Genomic DNA, 13,335 nt, shown 5'->3' on the forward strand with positions numbered 1-13,335 from the left:
TGCCCTTCAGCCTATGAGTGAGAGGTTGACAACTCAGCCCCCTTCCTGGGCCGGGCAGGCAACAGAAATAGGAGAAGCAACAGAGTGTGATTATTACAACCACCGGGCATTGGTGAATATTTCACTTGCTCACTTTTGAGGGTGACTCAGGCAGAGGGAGATGTTTCCATTCTGTAAGAAAATCAGCAGCTCAAGAATAACAATGTAAGGAACTCATCCTCACCTCCAGTCCGGAGACAGACAACAGGGAGTGGTGGGAACGGTGGCAAATTGGAAGACAAGGTCCCATGTACTTGTCAACCCCACTTACTGTTAATTTCTACCTCAGGTTCTTCTCTTGGCCCCTGTGGGGGGAGCTGACTGGTGGCAGCAGGGCGCTAATGGCTCACAGCCCTCCACCAATGACAGCCACACCCAGCCCCTCACCCCTCAGGCAGCACCACCCTCAGCCGTTTTCTACATCCTCCCAGGGTCTCCATGGGACAAGACTGGCCTACTCTCTGACGTCCTGCACCTCTGTTCTCCACCTCTCCCAGGTGCTTCCTGGGACCCCCCTCCCTCATCAACCGCTTGTACCCAGATGCTGGGTACAAGATCCTTGTCTCAGAGTCTGCGTCTGGGGTGACAAGGACTAAGATAAGAGACCAACTGCTACTTTATCTGTAGCCAAGTTTAGCTGGGCAAGAAGGCAGACCCCCAAGACCTCATTTTTTTGAGAGAAACCAAAATCCAGAGTTTCCTGTGAGATCTTTCCAGTTTTAATTACCAGCTCAAATTAAACGATAAAGAACAAAATAAACTAGGGCAAACAACACCCACCAGCAGCTGCTCCAACTCTTGGGCTGCTTGTCGGAAGCTGTCAGTGGCTGGGGAGGAAGGGTACAGAAGCCTGCAGGCAGTGGGGATGTGAGAGGGGCACCTGCAGACCCACCCAGGGCTGCGGTGGAGACAGCCCAAAGGAGGCCCTGGTTGGGACTCCCTTTGTGGCCAGTTTATAGGACTCCAGCTGGAGGCATCTGGAGGACTCACATGGCCGCCCCCAGGGCTGTCCACAGACCCAAAGTAAACAGTCAACTTAAACACTCTTTCCCAAACACGTAGACCCCAAACCGCCTGTGGCCTCCCCTGCCCCGCCCCCCAGAGGTTGGGGGAAGGGAATCCCAGTCCCCTCTGCCTGCCTGGCATGCAAGTTCAGGCCCAGGAAAAACAACCCCCAGCGGCCAGCGTGCCCAAGAAGAAGGCAGTCACAAGGGATAGCCGCTTCTAGCCCCACACTTGTGAACTTTTTAAAATTCTGTGCAGATGGAGGAGGCCTTCTCTACAGACCTCCACAGCCCTGCGCTCCCCCTTTCTTTCCTCTTGCAGAGAAAACAAAGAGGGTGTCTCTCCAGATTCTTTTTGCACCATTTCACGTGTTATTTAAAGCTGTCACTTTTCTTCCATCTTTTCAGAATATAAATTAACAATACCAGGTATCATGAAGAGCACAGGAGGGGTAGGTGGTGATGTGAAATTTCAGTTCTGAATCACTGATTCATGATTGTTCTCAAATGTTTACTGCACTTCATGGATTTTGAGTCAGAACTGTATTCACTGAAGAGAAAGAAGTTCCTAAGAGCTGGCCTTTAAGCTGCTTCTATGAACCACACTTTTCATATATCATGAGTACATGTAATCCTCATCATGACCCAATCAGTTATACAGCATCACTATCTTTTAGGTATCAGAGGGCATTTACTGGCTCACACAGTTGCAAAGTCCATAGTCAGGACTTCAGCACACAAATGACATCACCGTCTCCATCTCCTGACTCTGCTCTCTGTGACTGAATCATCCTCAGGCAGGCCCTTCCCCTGGTCACAAAGATGACCCCCAGTTGTTCCACGCTTATCCACAACCAGCTAAACATTCCTGGTGGAAGAAAATATTTATTTCCTAGTAGATCCAGCCAATGTATCATGACCAAATCTCACTGGGGGCCGGGTCATGTGCCCATCTTCTGGTCAGGCCCTGTGGTTACAGTGATAGAATTCCTGCCAATATGCTCACCCCTAGCGTTTAAGAGGGTCAGTCCTACTAGAATAGAAGACAGTTTCTAGTTCCTCCACTTAATAGAGGTAGACAGCTACTGTGCCCTTCAAAAACAACAGACGCCTCCCACAGCGGGCGGGTGGGAATAGTGACTCTCACAGCATCATGGGCAGCAAGGTGATCATGATGGTTGCACAAGGTGTGCACTGTACATCTCTGGGGGCTCTATTTTCACTGTCACAGTAGTTTATATATTTATCTTGACAAATTTCCAACAGAAGACAGTTAAGTGGCTTAGGGAAGGGAAGTATGAGAGATTGAGAATGAAATACATGGGGGCGGCACCTGTGGCTCAAAGGAGTAGGGCACCGGCCCCATATGCCGGAGATGGTGGGTTCAAACCCAGCCCCAGCCAAAAAAAAAAGAAAAGAAAATGAAATACATGGCCACAGTATCTTGCAACTCTTCCCAATAAGAGGTAGAATCTATTTCCTCACTCTTCAGATCTGGCTGGCCTCATAACCTGCTTTGACCCCTAGAGTGCAGTGGAAGTGACATTGCAAATGTTGAGGCTAAGCCTAAAGTGGCTTTGTTTCCACTTTGCCCCTCGTGGCAGGCTGCCTGAGACCAGGACACAGCAGCCAAGTAGCTCTGGGAGAATGAGAAGTCACGTCCGTTGAGAACAGAGATGCCCCACCTGCCCAGTTCTGGACTGGAGACTCGAGAAGGTGGGACAAACTGTTGGGCTGAACTGCTCTTACGCCAACTCATTTAAGCTGAAAAGCCACTTTCCCAGAGCTCCTTCTGCATGTGGTTTCAGGTAGGAGTTGGCCAAGAAAGGAACATGCAAGAGATTTCAGGGGGTGTTTGTTTGTTTGAGACAGAATCTCAAGCTCTTGCCCTGGGTAGAGTGCTGTAGCATCATGGCTCACAGCAACCTCCAACTTTTGTTTTTTGGGGGTTTTTTCCATTTTTTTTTTTTTTTATTAAATCATAGCTGTGTACATTAATGCGATCATGGGGCACCAACCTCCAACTTTTGGACTCAAATGATCCTTTTGCTGCAGTTTTTCTATTTTTAATAGAGACAGGGTTTTACTCTTGCTTAGGCTGGTCTCCAACTCCTGAGCTCAAGCAATCCACCCGCCTCAGCCTCCCAGAGTGCTAGGGTTACAGGTGTGAGCCACTGCACTCAGCCATGCATGAGATTTGGAGGGTAGAAAAGAACCAGCAGCCATGACTCTCTGAAAGTCAGCATGGTCAGGTGAGATTATAGTGTCACCTGAGATCACCTCCCAAATAAACTACTTGCACCTAAATTTTCTCAGGGTCAGCTTCTGAGGAACTACGTCTAGGATAAGCCTCTTTTTTTTTTTTTTTTTAAGACAAAGTCTCACTTTGTTGCCCTCCACAGAGTGCTGTGGCATCATAGCTCACAGCAACTTCAAACTCCTGGGCTCAAGGGATCCTCTTGCCTCAGCCTCCTGAGTAGCTGGGACTACAGGCACCCACCATGCTCAGCTAGTTTTTCTATTTTTAGTAGAGATAGGGTCTCGCTCCTGCTCAGACAGGTCTCAATCTTCTGAGTTCAAGTAGTCCACCTGCCTCAGCCTCCCAGAGTGCTAGGATTACAGGAGTGAGCCCAAGTGCCCAGCCTCTAGGATGGGCTTCTAAAGAAACTCCCAAGTTCCCCCAGGTTGTGTACCAAAAGAACACAGTGACGGAAACCAAAGCAGAAAAAGATAAATCTTTCTTCTTAACCTTCCATTCTCTCATTCAACAGTCAGCAAGCTCCTGCTACGTAGGTGCCAGTGCAGTGGACAGAGAGAGCTCAGAACTTGGGAGTTCTAACCCCTACCCCTGAGACAGGGGCCAGTCACCTCATCTCCTGGAGCCTCATCTAATCTTCACAGTGGTCCTACAAGGCAGGAAACGTCATGACCCCTGTTGTTCGGATGAGGAAACGGAGACACAGAGAAGTCAAGTGACCTGCCCAAGGTCACACAGCTAGTCAGTGTAGAACCGGAGTTCTAATATGGGAGACAATTCCAGATCCCATGCTCTAAGCCACTTCCTCAGGAGTTTCAGAGCCTGGGATGATTAAAGAAAGTCCCATAATTTAGGACTTGTTCCTATAAATAGTATAAAGTAGTTCCCCAACACTTACGAGAAAGACCTCATTACTTCATTTCCTTAAGTCTGATGAAATTGGGAATTTGAGCCTCCTTTGCTAGGAGGGAAGCCCTTAACCACACTCAGGCACCTACTTCTCCAGATACCCCCCCCCCCCACACACACACACACATGCTCTTTTTCCAGTATAATTCCATCCTGCTAGGAACCCAGCTGTAGACAGCATCTCCCACCTGTGCTGGGGAAGCATCCCTCTTTCCTAGCCCTATCCTTGGTCATGCACAGGACTGAGGCCAGCCAGTGGCTACCCAGCACCTCCTCAGCCCCAGTGACCAGGGGACCCAAGCTGAGCCAGTGAGACTCAACCCTGAGACTCTTGCTGGAGCTCTTAGGTAGAGGAATTCTTTACTAGGCTAGTGAGATGGAAGTCTAGATGGAGACCTGGGAGGCACCATCTTAAACAGCAGATAGAGAAAGCCTACTCAAGAATGAACCCAACACAGAGAACAGCAGGACCAAGAGATGGGGCCAGATCCACACCAGCTTGAGCCCCTGGATCCAGCCACACCTGAAGCTATTGCACTCCTGACTTCCCTGTCACACAAAACAATACACTCTGCTTTGGTGTAACCCAGTTTCACATGGATTGTGTGACTTTCAGCATTTATTAGTAATCCTAATATACTAAACTTTTACAGTTTTTTTTTTTTTTTGGCCGGGGCTGGGTTTGAACCTGCCACCTCCGGCATATGGGACCAGCACCCTACCCCTTTGAGCCACAGGTGCCACCCATAATATACTAAATTTTTAAAGAAACAAGGCCTATTGATTCTCCACTGGCCTAAGGCAAACACAGCCCTTAAAAGACAGGGACAGAGGAGCTACAGCAAAGAGAGTCTGGTGCCTACACTAGAGGCCAGAAGACAGAACTCACACTGGCTCTGACCTGTGGATAGGTGCACGGAGGCATTTGTAAAATGTATGAAGATATGAAGAGAATGAATCTCAGCAGTCCCTCCACCACATACGGTATCAGTCAGTTATCAATGACCTGGCAGACCTCAGCTGTCTGGTTTACCCAGCCAATACCCAGACATACCAGCCTTATAACAAAGACTGGATTAAAGAGAAGATCTACCTGCTCCTTCATCGGCAGGCCCAACAGGCCGGGAAATAATTTGAGTTGGAAGACACACAGAGGGTGGGGGTGGGCTTGGGACACAGGTGTGGACAGGGTGCTGTCGTGGAGATTTTGTTTCCATTTTGTTACACTCTAGCCAAGATTTAAATATATTACATGAAATGTGAGGCTCTGTTCACTCTGAAACCCCTATTGCCCCCACCCTTTTTCTTTGTCTTTGTTTTTTGTTTTACTTAAACATTTTTATGATAATTTAGATGATAGTTGCTCTGGGTCAGCTAATGTTCTAATCCTTCAGACTATTCATACCTGTTTTCTGACAGTCACTGTACTAACCTGTCTTCAGGATGGGGTTGGGGTGGTAACAGCTTAGTTACGTCCTCAAGATAAACTAAATGTTCTTTAGTTAAAAAAACAAAAACAGGCTCGGCGCCCATAGCACAGCGGTTACGGCAACAGCCACATGCACCGAGGGTGGCAGGTTCAAACCCAGCCTGGGCCAGCTAAGCAACAATGACAACTGCAACAAAAAATAGCCAGGTGTTGTGGCAGGTGCCTGTATTCCCAGCTACTCGGGAGGCTGAGGCAAGAGAATTGCCTCAGCCCAAAAGTTTGAGGTTGCTGTAAGCTGTGACGCCAAGGCACTCTACCGAGGGCTACCTAATGAGACTCTGTCTCAAAAACAAAAACAAAAACAGAGATAAGGATGTTCTTTGAAGAAGATGAGGGAGGGGCGGCGCCTGTGGCTCAAGGAGTAGGGCGCCAGTCCCACATGCCAGAGGTGGCGGGTTCAAACCCAGCCCCGGCCACAAAATAAATAAATAAATAAAACTTACATTAAAAAAAAAAAAAGAAGAAGAAGATGAGGGAGGAGAAAATACTTCCCATTCTGTTGTGATGACTCAATAGCCAGAACAAGGCCTGATTCATTTCCCAAGCAGGTCACCTTACCCAACAGCCATTACTCACCCTGAGGTTGGTGGGGCCCCAGAGTACCTGCTGTACTTGGAACCTTCCCAGCTTTTCATGTTCATGGGAAAAGAACGGCCGAGTCACCTCTCCTTTCTCTTCCAGCTGAGCGCCCTGTGAGCTGGGTTTTCTAGAGCTCTAAGAAAACACCTTGCTGAACAGGCAGCCCAAATCAACACACTAAATTCTTGCACCTCGCACAGAGGCATGTGGAGATCTCACTTCTACAGAAAGAACCCAATGAAAGGGAAAAGACAGAAGCTGGCCGGTACAATGGCTCTCACCTCTCCGGCAGGCCCAGGCTGGTGGGTCAATTGAGCTCAGGAGTTAGAAACCAGCCTGAGCAAGAGTGAGAATGTGTCTCTACTAAAAATAGAAAAACTAGCCCGGCATAGTGGCACATACTTTAGTCCCAGTTACTTGGGGGGCTGAGGCAAGAGGATTGCTTGAGCCCAAGAGTTTAAGGTTTCTGTGAGCTATGACTCCAGGGCACTCTACCCAGGGCAGCAGAGTGAGACTGTCTCAAAATAAATAAATAAAGAGAGGAGTTGGTGTTGCCCCTTCTCATGAGTGCTGGACTGTCACACAGGACTGTGCAGCCAGGAGCTGAGCAGGGTTCAGATGTGAAAGATTCTAAAGGCTGAGCCAAGGTGGGAAGACTTTCTGGCAGGTGCTGAGGACTTTGGGGAAGATGCTAAGCTGGGGACATCAGACATACCTCATCTTCTTGGTTGCCTAGAAGCACAGCCTAAGATGGGGATTTGAATGCATGTGGGTTTTTTTTTTTTTAATTATTATTTTTTTTTTTTTGTAGAGACAGAGTCTCACTTTATGGCCCTCGGTAGAATGCCGTGGCCTCACACAGCTCACAGCAACCTCCAACTCCTGGGCTTAAGGCGATTCTCTTGCCTCGGCCTCCCGAGTAGCTGGGACTACAGGCGCCCGCCACAACGCCTGGCTATTTTTTGGTTGCAGTTTGGCCGGGGCCGGGTTTGAACCCGCCACCCTCTGTATATGGGGCCGGCGCCTTACCGACTGGGCCATAGGCGCCGCCCGCATGTGGGTTTTTTTGGAGAAGGTAGTGGTTCTCTTGAGGAAGGGACAAAGAAATAGAATGGTTGAAGCCTGTCCTTGACCTGATGCTTGCAAGGAATTGCATCAGAGCCAAGGGGGCTGGGCTGCAGGCCCATCCCAAGCTTGCCATTCTCTCTGGGCTGCCAGTGCTGATAAGGGGTGCACAGCTCAGCTGCGAGCAGTTAGCAGCCACACTCACAGTGGCTACCTCTTCCTTCCTCTTCTTGGCTGCACCTGCTTTCGGGGAAGGAACTCATGGTGGGGTGTGAGGGATTAATGAGAGAGTGGAGTTCAGTGGTTGAGGGCCCAGGTCTTTGGGGTAAACAGAGCTGGGTTTAAATCCTGCCCTTGGCTCACACCTAGAGCTACAGTCTGCACAGCTCCCAGGGTGAGGTAAGCATGAAACACCATCAGGTGTTAAATGCTCCTCCACCCAGAGCTCAGTGAGGGGTAAGTGCCAGATCTGGACTGTCACTTTGCAAACATCTCCCAGCACCACAGCCACCTAAGGGGGGTGGTGGAAGCTTCAGCATCAGCCACCAAATATGAGAGAGTGCAGGGGTTGGCGTGTCTTCCAGGACCCCTTCTAGGACCCGCAGACACTGGCTGAGTGTCAGTCTGAGCTGGGTTTTGCCCTTTCTTACTGTGCACTGGGCGCACACAGGGGAAGTCAGCAGGGTCAGTTGGAAATGAGACCCTTCGCCTCTGGGGGGGGTGTTCCCTCCCCACCCTCAGCCCCTCTGGATGGAAAAGTTCCCCACCTGGCATGAACAGTCGAATGGTCTGGGGCATAAAGTAGGGATTCCCCCTGAGGAACAACTCGGTAATTGTTGCAGGAAGTCTTGCCTCCGCCTCAATCTGGGGTTGCTTCAAATTTGCTTCACTTACCAAGAACACTCTAAGGCCCTAAGGATAAGTCCCAGGCCCTGTGGGGCCTGCTCTCGTCAGGGGAATCTCCTGGGCCTCATTGCAAACCTTGCCCCACTTCTTGTGCCCTAGCTGCTCAAGAAACATCCCTGTGGCGCCACATGATCCTGCCCCCGGGCCTTTGCACGTGCTGTTCTGGAATGCCTTCCCCCACCTTCTCCTGGCCTAATTATTCCTTCTCTGGCCTCAGGCTTTCCCTGCTACAAGAAACCCAGGCCCTGATCCCTATGAGTGGGGCCTCCCACCTTTTACCTCTTACCTCCCCAGCCTGTGCCATCTCTCTCCTTATTCACTCACCCCACCACCACCACAAATGAACATCCCTGAGGGCATTCCTTGGGCTTGATTGGCTTGGTGTCCCCAGTGCCAGGCACAGTGTCTGGCCAGGATGCTCAGGATATGGGCATTGCATGAATGAGAGCTGGTCAGTGGGGCAGGCAGCTGCCCTACCACTAATTATTAATATATCCACCTGAGCCAGTGACACCATCCTCCAAGATGACTTTATCAATGGTTTGTGATGGCTAAACATTTCTAGATATATTTATTTCCAGGGCAGGGTACACCTCCTCACCATATTAAATTTGCCTTTGCCTTTGATGCATGAACAACAAACAGGTGGCATCCCATGGATGGCAATAGCCATGATGACAGCAATTAATTTCCCCGTGTGCCCAGCTCATCTAAGCACTGCCTGGTTACTTTTTGATATTACTGTCCCTCTTCAAATTTATGGAAACTGAGGCTCAACAAGGTTGAGCTCAAGCATGTGGTAGAGTAGGAATTTGAACTCAGGGTTGCAGGAGATAAATAACCAGGTTATTACGATGGGGTTGTAGGAGGGGCTGACTACAGGGATGCACTAGTCTCCGTGGCTGCTGTGACACAATACTGCAAACTGAGTAGCTTAAAACTACAGATATTTATTCTCTGTTCCAGAGGCCGGAAGTTTGAAGTCACCAGTGTCAGCTCCCTTGGGTGGCTTTAGAGGGTGACTCCTTCCTTGCCTCTTCCAGCTTCTGGCTGTATCCCTCCTCATCTGGCCCTCTCCCCCACCCCTGTGTCTGTCTTAAATCTTCCTCTGGCTAAGGACACTTTTCGATGGGTTTAGGGCCCATCCTAAATCCAGGACGAGCTCATATTGAGAGCCTTAACTTGATTACATCTGCAAAGACCCTATTTTTAAATATGGCCACATTCACAGGTGCCTGGGTTAGGACCCGAACATGTCTCTTCGGGGGGGTCTCTATCAAGGTACTACAGGTGCCGCGGGTGGTGGCAGGTTAGGCCATCAGCTGACCCCTCTGCCCGGGGACAGAGAAGGGTAAGGAGGATTGGCTTGACCAGGAAAAGAAGACAGTAAATTCAAAGAGGTGACAGGGACAGAGGGGCTGGCACACCATACTCCCTACTGGAAACCCTGTTTGCAAAGCAGAAGGCAGCCCAGGGAAGCTCCTGCAGTCCCAGCTCAGGACAAACAGCTGTGCCTGAGTCCGTGGCCCTCCAGGCTCCCCTGGCCTGGGCACCCTGGCACCAGGAAGCTCCGCCGAGCCAGACAAGGGCTGCTGGCCCAACTCCAGGACCAACGCAGACTCCACCCAGGCCCTGCTTTCGGTTCTACAAATGCCACCAAACACCACAACCTCTGGGAAGAGCCCAGCCCCAGGCACATGACCATGCTGCGCCCTCAGTCCCCACACAGGCTGGAGTTTTCCATGCGCCTCCCTCCCACCTCTGCCCTTGTTCTGACAAATGCCTGGAATTCCGGAGGAATTCCCACAGAGGCCCCTAGTGAAAGAAACAAAGGCCGGCTCTGGGATCTGGGATCTGGGATGGGGCCCAGTGGGCTACTACTCTGCTTCCTGTGATCACAGCCCCTGTTCGAGCCCTCATTGTGGGGACTAGGGAAGGAGGCCTCTCCTGCCCCATGACACTGCACACACTTCACTCCAGGCTGCAGCATTTCCAGAGGTGCACCCGTCCGTTGGGTCCAGAACACCCCAGGTCCACCTGAGCAAGGAACTGGGATAGCCCAAGAGTTGCCTCAGAGCACCCAGCCTAGGTTTGAATCCCAGCTCTGCAGCTTCAGGCAAGTCACTCAACCTCTCTGTGCCTCAGTTTCCTCATCTGCAAATTGAAATAACAATAGTACTCGCCTGAAAGGATTGCCATCTGGGTTAACTGGGTCGATATATGGAAAGTGCACCAGAAGTGCCGTAATGTGTTTGCTGTGATTAGTGCCATAAACTCATGGGCAGGTGTCAGGCTGCTGACCCACACCCAGAGACACACGTAGAGGGACACGTGGAACCCCAACAACTCACATGCACATGGACACCCAGACATGCGGACACACCAGCATTCGCTAGTGCACACAGACAGACAAACGCACATTCAGAACACACACCCCACACGCAGGTAGCACACAGAGATGTGTGGGAGCAGATGCGTAGATGTGCGTAGATGTGCGCACAACGTGCCCGCACGCAGACGCCACTCCAGGCAGGTGGAAGGTCTGCACGCACTCCAGCTGGAGCCAGGCCCACTGCTGGTTCTTGCCCTTTTTAGCGCTCCTCCTCTCCCCCACCACCCAGCTGTGTCCAGGACACAGCTCAAGTGGCCATGAAGACCACCTGCCTGACCACAGACACCCCAAAGCACCCACTTCAAGGAGGAGCTGAGACTCCAGGGGCCCCTCCCTCTGACTAAGGGGAAGGAAAACACAAACCCAAGCTCTGCAGCTCCCTCCTGTCTCCCCTCCTCTGGGTCAACATCCCCAGACGAAACCCTTTAGTCATCAGAGGCCCACCCTGGGCCCTGTGGGCTTTCCTCTGGATCACATTTCTGATCCATGACCCCAGTCGTCTTTGACTCCAAGGCCTGTGTCTCGGCAGCACAGTTCTGTGCCCAGCATGGCCACACACAGGGCCAGCCTGGGATTCAGGGCGCCACAAAGACACTGGACATTTACAGGCGAGGCGGGAGGAGGGTCGGGAAGAGCAAGCACTGGGGCCGTTTCAGGAGGGTTATTTTTCCTCCCTGAGTCTCAGTTTAAACAGCTGTAAAAGAGAGTAAGAAGAGGGGCCATCTGCACTGGGCACGGGTCATAGTTTGGGCCTGCCCAGGCTTGAAAATCTCCCCCCTCACCAGCCCTGTGTTTCTCCAGCCTCCTTAGAGCCAGGATGGGGCAGTCAGGTGTCTGGCCACCAGGAATGGGCACTAGCACCACAAAGGAGGACAGGGTTGGCTCCACTGCAAGTGGCAGGACTGCCCACAGCCTGGAGCCAGTGTGACTGCAGGGGGTCCGGGGCTGCAACTGGGAACGGAGCTGACCTGTTCCAGGTAGGCCTTTGCTGCTCACCTTCTCATCTGTCTTCCACACCAGGGATGAGCTCCTCAACTTTCTTCCTTAACTTCCTTTTTTGCTCACATCAGCCAGGTCTGTTTCTGCTGCTGGCAGTGGAAGATGAGGGTTCATCCGCGGCCTCGTAAAACTGCTGTAAGAACTGAATAAAACAATCCATGAGGGACTCAAAACAGCGCTTGCCTGTGAAGGGCACACAAGCCGGTGAGCAAACCTGTGATTAACAGACCATTAGCCGAGCCCGTCACCTGCCAGCCAGGGACCCAAGCACATCACACCACCTCTCCAGGCCTTAGTTTTCTCAGCCATAAGATGGGAATGTTAACAGTCCTCCTCCTATGGGTTTGTTGAGAAGTTTAACTGAGATAATGCATGTAGTGAGTGCTAAGTATTTCCCATTGATAATATTTGCCTTAACATAATAATAGCATGACTTATTGGGAGTTTATGAACTAAGAATTGAATAGGGATCCTCAGATTCAAAGGATCCATGAAATTGAATAGGAAAAAAATACATTTTTATTTTCACTAACCTGCAATTGACATTTAGCATTTAACTTGAATTCCTAATGTAACAATGTGCATGATAGTATTAGCAGGAGTCCAACAGGAATCACAGGTATTTTTATATCCCAGAACCTCATTGCAGATATATGTAACTGGCTTCCTTTGTAACCTGTCTTCTATTTTTTCACATTGAAAAAAATTTATTGGGTGGCACCTGTGGCTCAGTGAGTAGGGTGCCAGCCCCATATACTGAGGGTGGCGGGTTCAAACCCGGCCCCAGTCAAACTGCAACAAAAAAATAGCCAGGCATTGTGGCAGGCGCCTGTAGTCCCCGCTACTTGGGAGGCTGAGGCAAGAGGATTGCCTAAGCCCAAGAGCTGGAGGTTGCTGTGAGCTGTAATGCCACAGCACTCTACCAAAGGTGACAAAGTGAGACTCTGTCTCTAAAAAAAATAAATAAATAAGAAAGAAAAAGAAAAAAATTTATTTTGGATAGTCAACTCTGATTATTTAAATCCATGAGTCAGTGTTCAAGAGAATGGGTACTGATGTCAGCAACTTGCTTTCAAATGTTTCAAAAAACTAAAATCCATAGAGTGATGGATGGGTGAGAGAATGGATGGATGGATGGATGGATGGATGGGAGAATGGATAGATGGGTGGATGGGTGGATGGATGGATGGATGGGTGGGTGGATGGGTGGGTGGGTGGATGGATGGGTGGATGGGTGGATGGATGGATGGGAGAATGGATGGATGGGTGGGTGGATGGGTGGATGAGTAGCTGTGTGGGTGGATAGATACATAGATGAACAGATGGATGGACAAGTGGATGATGGATGAGAGCGTGATGGATGAGTGGGTGGACAGATGAATGGGTAAGTAATAAAGCAAATATGACAAAATATCTGGGTGGAGGTTATCTGGGTTTTTACTAGAAAATTCTTTCAATTTTTCTTTGTTTGGACATTTTTACAATAAAATGCCAGGAGAAGGAATTTTTTAAAATAGAAAAGGATAAAAACTGAGAGAGAAAAAGACATCCAAAGTCTGGGCAAAGAAAGGAGATTCATCTTAAAGATGATCTTTCCATTCATCCACCTTCTTAAACAAAAGAAGCACAAGAACCAGACACTGACACAAGTCCAAGTAATTATAACATTAAGAGGGAAAAAATATCAAGGTTTCTC

At 49.9% G+C, this 13,335-nt stretch overlaps 1 protein-coding gene across 1 annotated transcript in view; it reads right to left on the minus strand.

The window, feature by feature from the left end:
- LITAF (lipopolysaccharide induced TNF factor) overlaps positions 1-11,657 on the minus strand; it is an 80,945-nt gene extending 69,288 nt beyond the window's left edge. The window contains exon 1 of the mRNA XM_053554182.1: positions 11,637-11,657. The gene's annotated coding sequence lies outside the window, so the exon portion shown is untranslated. The remainder of the gene's footprint in view (positions 1-11,636) is intronic.
- Positions 11,658-13,335: the final 1,678 nt, after the last annotated feature.

The sequence above is a fragment of the Nycticebus coucang genome, chromosome 12, assembly GCF_027406575.1.
Source record: "Nycticebus coucang isolate mNycCou1 chromosome 12, mNycCou1.pri, whole genome shotgun sequence".
Lineage (NCBI taxonomy): Eukaryota > Metazoa > Chordata > Mammalia > Primates > Lorisidae > Nycticebus > Nycticebus coucang.